General features: G+C 35.9%; 1 long non-coding RNA gene across 1 annotated transcript in view; it reads left to right on the forward strand.

Moving 5' to 3' along the window:
* The first annotated feature begins 583 nt into the window (after positions 1–583).
* Positions 584–16,063, forward strand: part of LOC110195703 (uncharacterized) — a 53,422-nt gene continuing 37,942 nt past the window's right edge. The window contains exon 1 of the long non-coding RNA XR_002320980.2: positions 584–765. This is a non-coding gene — a long non-coding RNA (uncharacterized LOC110195703). The remainder of the gene's footprint in view (positions 766–16,063) is intronic.

Below are 16,063 nucleotides of genomic sequence, written 5' to 3' on the forward strand. Positions count from 1 at the left end.
GCCAAGTGTCCATTGTGTCTCCACAGCCTCTCCTGCATTCAGCCTCTTTTTTCCCCTCTCCTAACACTACCATTTTATTCCAAGCTCTCATCACTTCTTCCCCGGTTTCCTAATTGGTCTTCTTGCCTCAAGTCTTTCTTCTTTCCAGCTTATGTTCCACAGAGCTTCTAAAGTAATATACCTAAAACACAGGTCAGACCGTGTCATTTCTGTGCTTAGAAGTCTCTTCCACTAGGGGCAGCTAGATGGCGCAGTGAATGGAGCACTGTCCCTGAAGTCAGGAGTACCTGAGTTCAAATCTGGCCTCAGACCAAACACTTGACACTTACTAGCTGTGTGACCCTGGGCAAGTCACTTAACCCCAATTGCCTAAAAATAAAAAAAAAAAAGAAATCTCTTCCAGTGGCTCATTATTGCCTCTGAAAAGAAATGTACACTCCTAGTTAGCATTTTTAAAGCCCTTCACAGACTGGCTTCATCTTGCCTTCCCAGACCTGTTTCATGCTACTCCTTTCCATATACTTTCTAGTCATAGTTTGTGTAGGTAATGACTGTTTATTAAGAGTTCTCCCATTCTAAAAATAATTTGTGCTTTTATTTCCAGGAAGTGAAAATAATTCCCTTTACTTATACTACAAAGGCCTTTCAAAGACGTTGCTGACTTTTAAGTTCGATACAGTTAAAAGTGTCTTAGACAAGGACCGGAAAGAGGATGACACAAATGAATTTGTTAGTGCTGTTTGTTGGAGGGCACTGCCAGATGGGGTAAGTTTCAAGTCATGTTTTAGTTGAACTGTTTCTCATTTAACTATTTGAAATATTAAGTTAGATACATTTGGAGGATTAACACAGTTTTCTTCATTGTCTAATTATACATAGTGTTACATTGCTATGAAACGTAAAATTTTTAACTGTATTTTATTTACAATGATTTTGTGCTGTAAGAAACAAAAAGGAAAAAATGTCTAAATCATGTAGTTCAATACTCTGTTAATGCAGAATTATTCCTACAAAATACATGGTTACTAGATTAAATATCTTAATATTTTATTTAATTTTTCAGGCAAGAAACTATATTTTTTCCAGGTGAAAATTAAAGAACTGAGAGTAATCCCCCAAAACCCATCTAGTTTGTTATCCTGTCTTTCTGACAGGGTTAAACAAACAGATTTTTGCCGCTTTCTTGAAGCTCTTATCTCTTATAGTCACCCATTTTGCAATCTAGGCTTTTCCTTCAGCATTTTAAACTAAATATTAGTCTTGTCTTCCTCTCTTGACACATTTGGCCCCTTTTTATCATTCTTCTTTCCATATGTAATCTTTGAGGAAATTGGTTCATGCACAATTTTATTTTTGTATTAAGAATTATGTTGGTTGTTGCCGATTCTTTTTAGTCATGTCCAACTCCTGTCTGTCTCCATTTGGGATTTTCTTGGCAGTATCTGGCCATTTCCTTCTCTAGCTCATTTTACAGATGAGGCACTGACATAGACAGAGTTAAGTACTTGCCCAGGGTCACATAGCTAGTAAGTGTCTGAGGCCGGATATGAACCCAGGTCCTCCTGACCCTAAGTCTGTTACTCTATCCACTGTGCCACCTAGCTGCTCCAAGAATTATGTTATATAGATTAAAATTTATTGGTTTATTTCACTGGCTTTACCATTGTATATGTCCGCATTTTATTCTATCATGATGTTTGCTGTACATTATAAACTTTTATTTCTTGCTTCATAATTGTTTTGATTTTTGTTTTTGTTCAGTTGGGAAGCTGATAGGATGGTATTTCAACCTGCCTTAGATTAGTTGGTCAAAATTGTAAATACTATGTATTAAATGTTTTCCCTGCATCAGCAGCTTTCCTTGGAACAGAAGTATTTTTATCAAGAGCCTCAATAAAATCAATCAAGGGACTTATTTATAAAATGCAGCTTAACTTAGTGAGGATTTTGTTTTTGTTTTTGTTTTGGATTTTGTGTTTTTGAGAGAATTATGAAGTAGCCTATTTAAAAGTTAGGAATAAGAAACCCGAAGCTTTGCAAACAAAAAAATCCTTCTGTACTTCTGAGATCCATAGTTCTCTCGGTGTGGTTAGCTCTTGCACCAAAGCAGGTCTCCGCCCTTCTATAACTTGGTAAAAAAATCTTCAAGATTTGCTGTATTTGAAAAATTCATGCCATTTTAGCCAATGTGATAGAACCTTTGCTCTATCCTCCTTGAATAGTAGTAGACATGGAGTCTGTTAGTGGGCCAACATTTTAAACCTGTCCAGCTTTTAAGTAGCCAGAGTTAGCATTCTGTTGTGTGTGGTGCAGTGAATAGAATGGTGGGCATGGAGTCAAGAGAAGACTCATCTTTCTGTGTGACGGTGGACAAGTCACTTAACCCCATTTGTCTTAGTTTCCTCATTTGTAAAATGAGATAGAGAAGGAAATGTCAGGAAATGCAGTATCTTTGTCAAGAAAACCCAGTTTCAAAGGGTCATGAAAGAGTTGGATGCGACTGAAAAATGAGTGAACAACAACACAATAGTTGGAAAACCTAGTGTCTGTCTCAAGCCATGATAAAACACTGGGACTAGACTTTGATGGAAGAAACACAAGACAGCTGCTGCTAGAAGGATGTCCATTTTTTGAAACTAAGAGAATAGACCACAAAGTAGACATCTTCCAGCTGTCATTTGTAACACTTTTGTAGGAAGCATGGTGCTTTATTTGTTGCTGAAACTTTAGAAACAAATGAACAGTACTAGCCTCCTTGAGCACGGGTTATGAAGAACAAACCACTGTAGCCCAAGGAATGGATTCTACAGTGTTATCCCAGAAGGAGAAAAGAGTAAGACAAGGAATAGAATAAAAGCAGCATTTTGGGGAAGGGGCATTATATGTTAATGTTACAGAAATTAAGAGAATAGATTAGATGCTGGGTAGGAAGTTTCTGGGAGTGTTCCCTAGAGCATTCTTACTTAACTTGCAAGAAGAAAGAGTAAAACAGATTAGAAAGTTACAAAGAAAACTCCCAAGAATTTTGGATCAGACAATGCAATGTGAAGTAAAAGAGGAATTCATGGGAGGATACTTTGATATTCTTAAATATGGATGGATTAAATTACCTAATAAAATAAGAACAAAGAAATGGGTAAAAACACCTGAAACAGTTTGTTTCATTTAAGAAACATTTAAAACTGATAGCGCAAATTCTAAATGAAGGAATGGAACAAAATTGCTGAGCAATCAGGTAATTCTGAAAAAGCAACAGTTGTAAGCATGATTTCAGCTAAGGCTTCCATAAAAGCTTTTAGTGTCATGTGAAAAGAGACAAACAGGGTAGTTACTAGAGGATTATCAAAGGAAGAATATGTAAAACTAGGATCAACTTTTCATAGTAAGTAGTGGGGTGTGGAATTGATTAAAATAGTATCTTTAAAATGGAAATTAAAAATTATGAAAAGAAGTTTACTTTATATTTAACAAAATGTAGAGTATAATTACAACTGCACCAATTCTTAAAACGACCAAGAAAAAAAATCAAGTATTTATGTTTTTGGTGTAATTTTCCAACAAAACTATGACAGTGTAAGGTAATGTTATTTCACATTTATCTTTCACTCCATAAAGATATTGTTTGAAAAAATTCAGGGATTTAATAAACTTTTCCAGTAACCTCATAATTCTTTGATATGCAAATAATTGTTTTGAAGAGATCCTCAATAATCAGTAATAAGAGAGACTGACCAGCAACTACAGGTTGTGCCAAAATTGTCAGTGCATTTTAAAGTTACTAAATCTATTCTTGTATGCTTAATAAGTTTTAAGCTATTAAAACTGCACTGAGACTTTTGAGACACCTATCCATTGATATGATAGGGAGGGGTAAACGCTAGACTTATGTGGGGAGGTGTGTTTTATTTAGTTAGAACTAATTTTATGTGTATTTAGTATATTTCTGTGTTATAGTGATTTCTGCTTACTTATACAACTTCATTGGGAGACAGCGGAGCATCCTGGAAAAAGAGTCAGCAGCAGAGTCAGAAAGACCTGGAGAAGTTACTTAAATTCTAGGCTGTCCAAAATAGTATTCTAAGACTAGAATTATAGAGTATTTGCTGAGTTGTACTGATGGAGGGAGTTTTCTCTTTGGAATTTCCCTGTACAAGTGAATAATAGTAATTGACCTAAACAAAATACAACCTTTATAACTGCAGATATTTTTAATAAATACTTAGATAATGAGAGTTACCATATACATTTTACTTTAAGGCATCATGTATAATAAAAAGGTAATATTATTGGATGTATGATTCATCAAATGACGTAACATCTTAATTTAAAAAAAGAAAAAGCTATGTGAATTACAAAAAACACACTGATGATAATAATCACAGCTGGCTTTAGTAACTCTTTCATATCTGAATAAATCTAACAGAAAGGCAAATTTATAGAGCTGAATGATTTGTTGGAAAAATGTGACTTCTTCTGGAGAATATGTAAGAACATGTGTATCTCTCAGTATCCTTTGGTACATTTACAAAAATCAATCAGATACTGGGGTATAAAGGAATCACTGGCAGATTTTTAAATGCAGAAGTAATAAATATATCATATATAACCATATTGCAATAAAATGGTAATTAATAAAATATAAGCAAGAGATACAGATCTAAATGGAGACTTAAGGAATTCTATTGAAAACATTAGGTGTCAAAAAACAAATTATAGGAATAATAATAGATTTTGTTAAAAACAATGATAATAAAGAGACTTCATGCTAAAATTTATGGGATGTATCTAAAGTAATCCTAAGAGGGAAATGTATATCTCTGAAATGTATGTTAACAAAAATAGAAAAATCAATTGAATGAACTGAGCATGTGTAAAAGGTATAGAAAGTACATTAACAACCCTAAAAAAGGAGTAATGAAAAAATCTTGAAAATGACAAGAGAAACCCAAAAATATTAGAAATTTAGAATTGATTAATGTTACTATAAAATCTAATAAACTTAATGAACTATTGGCTAACTTGAACACATAACAAAGAGAGGAAAATAATATTATCAATTTTTTGAAAGTGACAACACATAGAAAAAAGGATTATCAGGCAACTACTATGCCCTGTTACATTCCAGAAAAACTGAGAATTCAAATGAAGGCATTGAAAATCTGCAAAAATATAAAATGCCTAAATTAACAGAATAGGAAATAGAGATCTTAATGCAGTTTCAGAAGAAGAAAGTGTACAGTTCATAAAGGAAATCTGATGGGGTTACAAGTGACTTAAAAAAAATAGAACAATTCATATCTGTGCAGTGAAAATAATTCTTAAATTTAGAGTGAGAAGATACTTTACCTTTTGTGAGTTAAATATGTCTTTTAAACAAACAAATCAGAAACAAAACAGAGAAAGAGATGCTACAGATCAATTTCCCTAGTTTACATTGTAATAAAATTTTACAATAAAATTCATCCAGGGACAACAATAAATGTGTTCATGTGTATATGTATAAACATACATGTGTATACACATATACACACATGTGCGCGCATGTGTGTATACATACACACACACATATTATGTTGTGCATATATGTTAAAACTACCACCAAAGAATCCGAACTGTGTATCTCCTCTGGCCTCGTTATTCCACTACCAGGTCTAGGTCTATATCCTGGAGAGATCAAAGAAAGTAGAAAAGATAGCACATAAAAATATTTATAGCAGCTCTTTGCTCTAATGTAGAAATGGGAGCTAGGGGGGTGCACATTGATTGGGAAATGGCTGAACAAATTAGGGTTAATGAATGTAATGGAATATTAATATGCTATAAAGTTATGGCTAGAGGAATTTTTTCAGAGAAACCTAGAAATACTTGTATGAACTGATGCAGAGTGAAGTGAGCAGAAGCAGAACACTTTATACAATAATAGCGATATTATAAAGTTAAATAACTTTCAAAGACTTAAGAACTCTAATTGACTCAGTGGGCGACCAAGATGGAAGTGAGCTGATAATTAAGCATGCCACTCATCTCCTGACAGAGATGGTAGACTGGTCCAGAAAGAGATAGATATACATACATATATATATATATATATATATATATATATATATATATATATATATATATATATATATATATATATATATTTTCAGATAGTTAATTCAGGAATTTTTCTTCTTTTGTTTGCCTGCATATTAGTTTAAAAGCTTTTGCTTTTTTTTTTTTTCAAAATTGCCTAAGATGGGAGGGGGATGTAGAGAGAAGGAAGCTACACAAAGAAAAAGGATCACCAAAATGTCTTTAAATGCCCAGAAGAGAGCATAAAGAAGTAAGGAGGAATTGCAGACCAGTTAGATACCTTTGGAAATAGTGTGGTGAATTTATTATAAAATAATAGCCACTAAAAATAGTGGCTATACACAGTAGAGATTAGCATTTTGGAAATGCTCTTTTTTTCACTAATCTTTGTTACATAGGGAATTTTTTTTTGAATGGAAAGAAGATATCTAAAACAAAAGAGCTAATGTGATGAAGAAACCCTAGAAGCTTTCAGTGTGCAAATAAGGATAAAGCAAGGATGTCCAATCTCTCCCCACTGTTATTTAATATAGGTCTAGAAGTACTAGGTGTATTAATAAAATTAGAGGGAAAAAGGCATAAACATCAGCAAATGTAATTTATTCCTATTTGCAAGTGACATAAATCTTTTTAGAGTCATCCACATATAGATAGCCTTGAAACCCTTTGAATTTTATGTGGTTACGCAGTAAGAGAGTATAGAGAAGGAAGAGAAGAGGTCCTGGGCTAGAAACCTAGGGTACCCACTCACATAATGGGGCATATTATTAATTATAATTTAGAAAAGATTGAGAAAAAATTGCCAGACCAGCGGAAGGTAAAGTAAGAGAGAACATCATCTAAAAACCCATAAAAAAAGAAGGTCATTGGGGTTGACATGAGATACTTGGATACTTTGGAGAAAGCAGTTTCAGATAAGTGATGAAGTTCAGAGCCAGAATTAGAGGTACTGGGAGTTAAGAGTTGAATTTTGTTTTGTTTTGAGAGGAAGGATATATCACTTCCCATAATAACTTGAGGAAATAGTATAGTCAAATAAGAGGTTTTTTTTTTAAAGATGAGGGAGACTTATGAGCATTTGTAGGAAGAAGTGAGACTGAGAAAGTGAGAGAAATCTTCTGGAAGGTATGAAGGGATAAGATCAGGGCTACAGGAAGAGACATTGGAATTGGTGAAGTAAAAAGTCATTTCTTTGTCAGAGGCTAGAGTCAAGGAGAGGGCAATAGTTCATGTCAGGAGAGTATGAGGTATGTATTTAGGAAAAGTTCATCCTGAATGGCCTTTTCTTAGTAACATATGACCTGAAGGCCTCAGTACCAAGGGTAGAAATCAGGGTGCTATAGCAGGTTTAAAGAGAGCAGATTTAAAAAAAAAACTTTTTGTAGGAACGAAATGAAAGAAGATATAATAAGAGAACCTAGCAAGTGAAAGAAAATAATTGCATTGATATCACTGATAAAAGTCTTATTTCCAAAACATGTGGTGAATTGTCACAAATTTATAAGGCTAGCAGCCATTCTGCAATAGATAAAATCAGGGGAAATGAGTAATTTTCAAAGGAAGAATTTCATACTGTAAGTTTCACCTCATAGTCTTTTGGCAAAGATGACAAAAAATTGATTTCTTTTGGAAGGTCAATGAAAATGTAAGCACACTATTACATTGTTAATGGAGCTGTGAATTGGTTAACATCTTTATAGGATTTGAGCTATGTACCCAGTAGTTGGATTATTGGTTCAAAATATGTGAGATGTTTAGTTACTTTTTCTTTTTTACATTTCAAGTATTTTTTTTAAAAAAATCAGTTTGGACTTATACAAAAAACTGTTCATATATAATTCTATACATAATAAATACAAAGTAATTAGAGGGGAAAGCTACTAGCAACTTGGGGGATCAGGGAAGACTTCAGTATAAAAGGTGATATTTGAGTTGAGTATTAAAGGAAACTAGAGATTCTCAAGGGGAATGGCAACAGTGCATTTCATTCATGGGGAGAACTTGTGCAAAGGTGCAGAGATGGGAGATAAAATGTCATGTGTGAGGAATAACAGGAAAGCACACTTGGCTAGGCCATAGTGAGTTTGGAAGGAAGAGAATATAATAGGGATGGAAAAGTAGGTTGGAGCTAGGTGTAAAGAACTTTAAATGCCAGACAGAGGAGTTGCTGTTTAGCCCCTGCAGTAAAAGAGAGCCTCCTAAGCTTATTAAAAATGAAAGTGACGTGATCAGACCTGTGCTTTATTAAAAACCCTGACAACTGTGTGAAAATGGATTGGACAGGGGGCAGCTAGGTGGCGCAGTGTATAGAGCACCGGCCCTAAAGTCAGGAGGACCTGAGTTCAAATCCGGCCTCAAACCAAACACTTGACACTTACTAGCTGTGTGACCCAGGGCAAGTCATTTAACCCCAATTGCCTAAAAGCAAAAAAAAAAAATGGATTAGACAAGGGAGAGCTTTAAGGAAGTGAGAGCAATTAGACCATTTCACTAGTCCAGTAAAAGGTAGCCTGACCTAGTTGGTGGCCAGGTGAGTAGAGAGAGTAGGAAAAAGGCTAGAGATATTGTGGAAGAAATTTTATTATTATTACTACTATGGAGATGAAAATGAGTCTTAGCTACTTAACAGATTTGTGGTGTCAGGGAGAAAGGTAATTCCCAGGTTGTAAACTTGGGTGGTGTTACCCTAGGTAGAAACAGAGGAAGAGAAGAGAGCACAGGACAGAGCTTTAAGGGTCACTCAACAGTTACTGGGTGTGATCTGGACAAAGATCATCACTCCCCCTTCCCCCCCCAAAAAAAAGAGGAGTGGTCAGACAGAGAGAACCAGAAAAGATGAGTATCTCTCTCTCTTATCCAGGAGAAAAGGGTGATTTGTAGTGTTAATGGCTGCAAAGGTGTAAAAAAAGATAAGGACTGAGAACAGGCCATTAGATTTGGCAATTAAGATCATTGGAGATTTAAGAGAGAGTAGTTTTACTTGATTGCAGAGGGTTTCAAATCTAATGAGAAGAGAGGAAGTAGAAGCAGATACTGGAGGAGCATTTCTCAAAGAGGTTAGCCAAGAAAGGGAGAAGAGAGACTTTATTGAGACAAGACTATTTGGAATAGCTGCTATGGAGGGTGGAATAGTGAATCATTTGCACTTGTCTTTTGTACATTTTTTTAAACCTAAGTTGGTTGGTGAATACCACTCACCCTAAGAATTCATATTCTTCTCTGCATATAGCTCCCAATTTTCCTTTTCTTTGTTATTGTTTTTCTTTGTGTCTTTCGTTTCACTCTCAAGTGTCACCCATATTTCCCAGACTGATGTTTCCTATAGAATTTTATTCCATTGGGATTCTATTATTCTGCTGAACCTTTTGAAAATCTGCTTCCCCAAACTTAAGTTATATATGGAGAAGTCACTTCCCCCCAGTGTTGCCATTACTCCCACTTAGCAGCCAATTTTTCCCTATAAGTTGGAATCTAATCCAGAATAGAAGTTCCCCTTGTTGGTTCCTGTACCTTTTGAAAAATGAAATCATTAAGCCAATCAAGAAGCTTCTGCTCTTTGGAATAAGCAGAGACAGAAAGAGCCAATAGATTGTAATCTCCCATCACTACCATGTTGTGTCCCTGTGCTTCATTTATGATCTCTGTGTCAGATTCCTCATGTTGTCCAGAGTGGTGTATAGTATACTACAATTTCAAAATCACTTTGGTTTGTCTTTCCATTGATCTTTACTCAGTTGTTCTCCACCATGCTTTACCCCTTTGCTTTATAGATTTCTTCAAATGATATAACCTTAACATGCTTCCCACTGCCCTTTTTCTTTTGAATGGGGTGTACCCTTTGAGAGCCATATTCCAGTGATGGATTTTAACCCACTAATTCTTTTTCTTTTTTTCTTTTTTTTTCTAACCTTAGACAAATACTAAAACTTAAATACATAATAAGAAAAGAAAAAGAAACATTATAAACTTAGATATAAAATAAGAAAAAAATGTGCACAGCAGAACATGAGAGGATTAAAATTATATAGTGATAACTTTTCATTTCAAGAAAGCCTATATATTAAATACTGTTCATTATGTTGAAAGCTGTCCATGTTTTGTTTGCTTCCTTGTAGGTACTTTGTTCTTTTTTCCCCCTCCTTCCCTACTACCCACCACCTGAAGGCTACAGTTGAGCATTGGATATATTTATATATAGGTATTAACATATACATATACGTGCATACATACATACATACACTTTCCCTAATAGATTCTGCTCCTAATCTTTGTTTTTGTTTGTGCATACCTCTTATTTTTCCTATCTCTCCTAACTCCTCTTCTTTACTTCTGCCTTCTACCTTACCTTCCTTTACTTAACCTACCCCCACTCCAGCAATCCCTCCCTTATCCTCCCACTCCCCTAAATCTAAATGCCCTTCTAACCTGTTCCCTTTTGACCTGTTCCCACACCCTCCCCTCTAGAGATCCTTCCTTTATCCTCTCCCTCCTCCCTATCCTGTTAGTTTTACTTCTTTCTAAATTTAGAAGACTTTTATATTCTTCTAAATATATATGTATTTCCCCCTCTTAAACCCATTCCCAATGAGAGTAGGTTTCCAGAATCAACAGCCCCCCTCCCCCATCAAATTCCTTTGTATTGATTCCTCCTCTTGCACCTCATTGGTAGAAGATAATTGCTCTTTTAGCTATACTTGAATTGTTTGACTTTTTGAAGTCACATCATATTCAGGTAATACCCCAATCTTCTTATACGTTACCTAATTACTAGTAATAATCTTACATACAGGTTTTACATTTTTCATACATAAAAGGTAAACATTCTATACTTATTTTGTCTGTTGTAATTGGTCTTTGGTGTGTACGTTATGTTTCTCTTGGCTCTTGTACGTTAAATCTTCTATTAAGTTCAGAATTTTTTTGTTTGTTTTTTTAACAAAGACCTAAAAGTCTGACAGTTGATCAAATGTCCTTTTTTTTATTCAGAATTATGCTTGGCTTTGCTGGGCATGATATTTTCATCCAGAAGCCCAGTTGTTTTGCTCTTCGATATACCATGTTTCAAGACCTGTGATCTTTTGTTGTTGCCACTGCTAGGTCTTGTGTCATTCTAATTCTGGTACCACCATATGTAAATTGTTTTTTCCTAGCTGCTCATAATATTCTGTCCTTGATCTGGGGGTTTCAAAATTTAACTATAATATTCCTGAATTTTCCTCACAGAGTCTCTTTAAGTTGGTGATTGGTGGATTTTTTTTCTATTTCCACTTTCCTTTCTTGTTATAATGCTTCAGGACAATTTTTAAAAATATTTCTTGTATTATTATATCAAGATTCTTTTTTTGATCAAAATTTTCAGGTAGTCCAATTATTCTTATATTTTCTCTTTTTTATCTGTTCTTTAGATCTGTTGTTCTTCTTATGAGATATTTCACATTCTCTTCTATTTTTTCATTCTTTATATTTTATTTTATTATTTCTTGATCTCATATGACTTTGCTGGCTTCCCCTTGCCCAATTCTGATTTTCAAGGAATCATTTTCTTCCTCAAGATTCTGAATCTCCTTTTCTAATAGGTTGATTTTCTTTTAGTAATCTTCTTGTTTTTCTTGTATTATTCTTATTTGTCTTTTTAGTTTTTCCTTAGTTTCTCTCATTTGATTTTTTTAGGTTCTTCAATGAGTTCTTTTTGGGCAGGTGACCATTTGACATTACTCTTTGCAGTAGAAGAGGGCTTCTTTGCTTCAGTATCCTCCTCAGAAGATGAACCCAGATCTTCTCTATTCTCATAATAGCTCTCTGTGGTTGGATTCTTTCTCCTTTGCCTGTGCATTTTTTTTTGTTGGTAATAATTTAGTTTTTATAATCACCTCTAGTCCTGGGATATGGGGATGGTGCTTCTAATCCTCTTCAGTTCACACTTCTGACCTTGAACTCAAACCAAGACCTCCAGCCTCCTGTAAGTGCCCATAGCAGTAGTGTTCCCAACCCACTGCTTCTGCGTTCACTGAGCATGCACTAGTTCCTTCTCATGCCCACTGAAACACAGCTAGGTCTGGTGTTCCTTGTCAGAAATGGTTCCCTCTGTCTTCTCCAGATCAGATGTCCAACTCCCCTCACTGTTCTGAGGGTAAAAGTTCCTATGGCTGGGGCCTAGGCAGCCTCCCAACTCAGCTAACCGCTGGGCATGTCCCTCGTTGTTTAAGCAGCTTACCTCTTGTTGTTGAAGAACCCTAGCCTGGAAGTGTTTGCTCTTCACGGGGAGAAAATCTTGTTCAGGATTTTTACTCAGATCTTCTCTTCTGCCCCTACTCTTATTTGTTTTCATAGCTCTATGTTTACCCAGAGGCACTATTTTATCTCTCTTTTGAGGAAAATCTTGAGAGCTTGAAATTTTCTGACCTACTCCACCTTTTTCCCAGAATCCTCTCTCCCACTAATTCTTACTGGTACCTAGGTAAGGGTGGGGTGGGGTGGGTGGAGATAAGCATTCATGTAAGACCTCTTATGTTCCAGGCAATGTGTTAAATACTTTGAAATTTTTATGTCGTTTGATCATCAAGACACCTCTTTGAGATAGGTACTATTGTTATCCCCATTTTACAGTTGAGGTTAAGTGACTTGCCCAGAGTCACACAAGTAGTTTCCTGAGGCCAGCTTTGAGCTGTCTTTCTGACTCTAGGCTCTGTACTCTATCCACTGTGCTACCAGCTGTGTCAAACCTCCTGACAAAGGATTGAGTCTCCTCTCTTCTACTTCTGATTCGCTTCTCCACAGTTACCCAGCAGACTTATTTTAGTTGCCTTTAGGAATGTCTTCTCATCCTATGTAAAATCTCTATTCCATCTTCTCCCACGAATCTTCCATAGGGGCTCACTACACATGCTAGAGACCTTCTAGTCCCTTGATATCTAACAGACAGCAATTGAGGATACAGATTGTCCCTGTATGTGTGACTAGGTCCATCTTTTCTGGTCACAAATCTCTTGGACAGTCTTGTTCATGCTACTTCTACCTGAGCAACTCTTCATTGGTAATTAGCTTCAGTCCACACATGTAGCTCCATTTCACTTGAGAAAAACAGTGGTATTTCATGACTCTTAGCTATACAGCATCACCATAGCAATTCAGTGGGTCTTCATTGTCATCCATGTGGTAATCCCTTCTGTGAGCTCTCACCCATGTGCTTGCATTAAGTTCACCATACCATGTCAACCCAACATTCTGAGGGACATTTTCCTGTTCTCTTGACATTAAGAATGGTTTGGCAGTCTCATCTGTTATCTCTCACTTTTTCTGTGTACCTCACCCATGTCCTTTTTCAATCATACATTTCTTTGGTAACATCCTTTCACCACTTCTTTGTAATTTCTTGTTTGTAGTGTGTCATGTCCTACTCATAACCACTGAACATCTCCTTGTTGTACTTCGGCTGGGAGGGGACTGGGAAATAATGGCCTCTTGCAGAAGCTAGGAGAGCCCAGAGAAGGCAGAGCACTCCAGGCATGCTCTGTGACAGAATAGCTTGCTCTTGTTTGCAGCCAGTATGTGAGATGCTGACAGTACCAGAGACAGAAACAAGAGTGAAAATGTGCTCATGACTGGTGGGGGAGGGAGGATTTGGAATCAGGAAAGGCCTTGTGACAAACACACAAGATGGCCCCTGAGATGTGCTTTGAAGGAAATTGAGAGAAGAGGAGCTGTTGAGGTGGCATTTTTCTCTCCTGGACCAAATGTCTTTTTTATAATTAACAGTGAGCAGAGTGGAATCTTATGCTATAGGTAGAATGCAGTGGAAAATAGCATGGCAGTTGCTTATGCCAGTTAGATTATCACTGTTGTGAAATTAATGGAAATGTATGTGAAGTGAGTGTTTGTCTGGAACATATTTTTTATGTCACAGAACCTTTACTTCCTTCAAAGTACATCACAGGTGGCAGTTCCTTCATATGGTTGTCCCTCATTCTACATCACCCTCCTCTTCCCAGTCATTAATACACTCCCCCTCTTGAAGTTACTTTGTATATATAAAATATTTAATTACTGGAGTATATGTATCTCCCTAGTACAATGAAAACCCCTTGAGGGGTTTTTGTACTCTTATCACCTAACATAGTGTCTTGCACAGAGTAGGCATTTAATAACTGATGAACTGAATGGACTTTCAAATAGAAACGGTATAATACTACCATGTAGTTTTGAAAAGATGTCTTCCTGTGTTATCCTGGCCCTCTTAAGTTGAATAAATCAATAAGCATTCATTATGATAGATAGCATTTATAGAATTCTTTAAGGTTTTCAATACTCTGTATAGTTTATATTATTAAGCCCTTGCCTGTTGTGTGTCAGACATTGTACTAGGCACTGTGGGTAAAAAGAATGAAAATGTCTTCCTAATGAGCTTGAATATAACTTGTTTTGCATCTTTTTTTAAAAAAAAAAAACCTATGTTGTAATCTACAGATTTCAGAATGGAGCTGTCAGACTAGCAGTTGGCATTAGCTATTCCATGACCAAGTATTTCTGTTGAACACAGAAGCAATTTGATTATGTAGATTAAGCAGGACTCTGTAGATTAAGCAGGACTCAACTTATCGTAAGCCTAGTCAAGAAGCCATTTAATTTTGTTTCTCTTCATTACTTTTGATAAGCAGATTAACATTGGAGAGAAACACTGGAACCATGAAACCAATAAACAGGTGCAGATAAGGACAAAAAAATTAGCTTAGTAAATAAAAGGCATCCTTTTAAAAAAAAACACATGGAAAAGGAGATAGACATTCTGAACAAGTGTAGTGTGTCTAGTGACCAACTCATTTAAGAATCCATTTGAGTTGGCATATAGAGACTGGAGAAGCAAAATCTCAGTCAGCTTTGCCTTTTCATATTTCTCAACAATTCACAAATCAATAAAGTCTCAGTGATCAAGGTTTACCTTTTTTTAAACAATAGCAATAGCTATTATTTGTAGAGCATTTTAAGATTTTCAGCTGCTTTACAGATATTATCTCACTTAATCCTCACAGCAACTTTGTTAGGTAAGTGTTATTATCATCACCATTTTACAGATGCAAAAACTGAGGCTGTGGGAGAGCAAATGATTTCTCCAGAGTTTCACAGTAATGACTGTGTAGTAAAAGTAATTGACTAATGCAGGATTTGAACTCGTTTTACTCCAAGTTCACCATTCTCTCTACTATACTATATTGATTCCCAATAATAGTATTACTAGGAAAATTATTCATTCTGCACCTTTCGCAAACTAAATTCTGTGTTGTACTTCCTGCATTTGCAATTTCAAAATTAGGTTGGATGTAATGGAAAAAGCTCTAAATTTGAATTCAGAAGACCTGGGTTTGAGTTGCAACTTTGCTGCTGTACTTAGTAGTTGGTTAGTGGTTCTATTCTCAAAGGTAGTATCAACAGAGAGCAAGCCTCGGGTGGGCCCACCAAGCCACAAATCCTTCATCTCTCCCTGATGAACTACATCTTGTCTGCTATCCCAGGACCAGCCTAGCAAAGAACATAGAAAGGCATCACAGGCATGTTAATTACCAACTGATAAATTAGGGAGAAGTCTCATGGCAAAGAAGTAAACTACCTATTAAGGTTTTTGTGGTAAAGTGGATCTATTAAAGGGAGGGGCCATAACCATTAAGGTCCTAGATTTTCTGTAAATCCAAAATTTGGCCCCGTCTACCTGGCGTGAAGTGCCAGAGAAGTCTGACAGACTTTTATTTTTAGGATTTGACCCTTAGTAATGCATAGCAAAAGCAAACACAATGTTACCTCCTTCAGATTTTGCGTGCCCCAGCTGCCCAAGTACAGAGGTGCATACAGCAGTTATTGATTTGTCTTATTATTGTATTAAGGCAGAGACTCTAAAAGTACTTGAAATTAATAGTGGAGGCAAAGCCAAGATGGCTGAGTAAAGGGAGGGACTCACCTCTGCTCTTCCATTATTCCCCTCCAAACAACTTTAAAAATA

The sequence above is a fragment of the Phascolarctos cinereus genome, unplaced genomic scaffold (genome assembly GCF_003287225.1).
Source record: "Phascolarctos cinereus isolate Bilbo 61053 unplaced genomic scaffold, phaCin_HiC Scaffold_5;HRSCAF=322, whole genome shotgun sequence".
Taxonomy (NCBI): Eukaryota; Metazoa; Chordata; class Mammalia; order Diprotodontia; family Phascolarctidae; genus Phascolarctos; species Phascolarctos cinereus.